This window comes from Mus caroli, chromosome 6 (assembly GCF_900094665.2).
Source record: "Mus caroli chromosome 6, CAROLI_EIJ_v1.1, whole genome shotgun sequence".
NCBI lineage: Eukaryota > Metazoa > Chordata > Mammalia > Rodentia > Muridae > Mus > Mus caroli.
In genome coordinates, this window is record NC_034575.1 from 88,183,880 (window position 1) to 88,186,198 (window position 2,319).

Consider the following 2,319-nt stretch of genomic DNA (forward strand, 5'->3'; position numbering starts at 1 on the left):
TTTTTTTTTTTTTATAAGACTTGCCTTGGTCATGGTGTCTGTTCACAACAGGAAAACCCTAAGACAAATGAGCAAGCACAGATTTTTAAGGGTTTAATCAGACCTCATGAGTTTAATAAATGGAGTTGTGTAATTCAGGATACAAAGTAATAAAGACACTGTGAACACAGGAAAAAAAAAGATTTTCATCTTCCTAGATAAGTCTAGGTTTGAGTTAAGTTGTTAGAAAACCAACTGGCATNCACAGTGCAAAGTAGATGCCCCTATTTCTATTGTGCAACTAGTTGAATTTCCATTTTGTCACACTGTTCCTAAAGAAGGCTTACTGATTTATGTTTTCACCAATCTATCCTGGAAGCATCTGTTTCTCCATATTTAATATCATGTTGTACTTTTAACTGTCAGTTTGCTAAATGATACGACAGTGCTCTGTAGCTTTTATATTTATGTAAATGTACATAATAAACTATTGTTTTGTGTATATTTTCATATTTTATGAACAAAAAAGTAGTTTTCCTCATCCTTCCCTCTATTCTTACTCCCCTTCATCTTCAACCAACAGACCTTTTGAAAATGATACCTAATTTTGTTAAAATTATTTAAATTTGTTACAAAGTATTATATGGTAAGGCATAACTACTGAAGTATCCATGGTCCTTCAGCTGAGTTCTGCCTTATAGGAAAGACGACTATGTATTTAGGAAGAGGTATGGAAACCATCTGTAAAGTGGGGAATCATACTGGTTTAATCAAGGCTCTGGTGGTAGTTTCTTATGGTACTTCATCTCCCTAATGGAAAATGTTGGGATTCTGCAGAATTAGACTTTGGGGTGTTTACTCTAGCTTTTTGTATTAGCTCTAGCTGAGTAGATAGCTTTAGGTGTCACTGCCAAATAACTAGCCAAAACTTCTGCTGTAAGCCCCACTTAGCCTAAGGTAAGATCACTCATGACTTTGTCTTCAGCCTATGTTTTATTCAAAAGTATATTGTTATGATTTCTGTTTCAGTCTCACTGAGTTTGAGAACATACTTCATATGCTTTCCACATTGCAAACTTTTACAATGCGTTATAAGAGCCAGAAAGTAGTTTCTGTTAGTGACTATCCTGAGCAATTTTGAGAAGTTGAGGTATTGTGGGTGGTAGAGGGGTTATCATATAAATGCCATTTATATCAAGCTGATCATACTACTGAGCCTGCTGTTCCTTACTAGCTTTGATGCCTGCTTGCTAGTGCTTACAGGAAGGCATTGACCTCTCCAACATAGCTATGGAGTTCTTTGTTCCTTCATCTAGTTCTATCTGGTTTTGCCTTGTTTTATTTGCCTGACTGATTTGGGGTTTTGGTCCTAATGCTGTAACCTAGGGTTTTGTACATGCTAACCCCAGATTCCTTATATATTTTGCTTCTTTGTTTTGGGCACATGAATTTGGATTACTACACCTTTCTTTGAGAATCAATTCTCATTATGTAATACCTTTTTCATAGGGCCCAATTGTTTCCTTGTTTTGAAGTTTATTTTGTTTGAAATTAATGTAGTTTACTCCATCTTTTTGTTACTGTTTTTCTGTTTTGCTTTTTATTTTTATGTATAAGGTACATCTTTTGTCTTTTCATCTGTGTCTTTATATATGAAATATGTTGCAATAATTGCTGTATTTTTACTGGCATATGAAAAAATTCACACTTATGTGATTATCAATAATTTAAGATTATTATCACCCTTTCATGTAATTTCTGTGTTAATTGCCAGAAGTTCCTCTTCTTGGTTATGATAGATATTTATGTGCTTTCAGTTGTTGCTCTAGTGTTTACATTTCAATACTTTAAAACGACCTATAAATTATATATAATTGTTAGTGAAATATACATTACAAAAAAAGAAAAACATTTTTAAGTGCACTTTAGTAACATTGTAGTCTGTGGTGTTGTGTCACCTCACCTTATTAGTTTAGTTCCACTACACTGTATTTAAAAAGGCAGTTTTCTTTATCCCAGCACTTGGGAGGCAGAGGCAGGCAGATTTCNGAGTTCAAGGCCAGCCTGGTCTACAAAGTGAGTTCCAGGACAGCCAGGNCTACACAGAGAAACACCGTCTCGAAAAACAAAACAACAACAAAAAAAGCAGTTTTCTACCCATTTTTCTTTCTTTCACCTTATTCCCTGGAATAAGTATGCAGAAAAACATATAATATGAGTTGACCTCATCTCTTTTACTAATGTGTAATAAGTGTCCATCAGCTTTGAATGGGTAGAAAGTCACAGAGAACTGGATCTCTCCTCTCAGTCCCCCCCACTCAACTTGTCTCTTACTGGTGA

The 2,319-nt window shown here is 34.9% G+C and overlaps 1 protein-coding gene across 7 annotated transcripts in view; it reads left to right on the forward strand.

Annotated features, from left to right (window-relative positions):
• The window catches only part of Nr2c2 (nuclear receptor subfamily 2 group C member 2), a 70,396-nt gene that overhangs the window by 43,287 nt on the left and 24,790 nt on the right, over positions 1 to 2,319 (forward strand). The window lies entirely within an intron of this gene.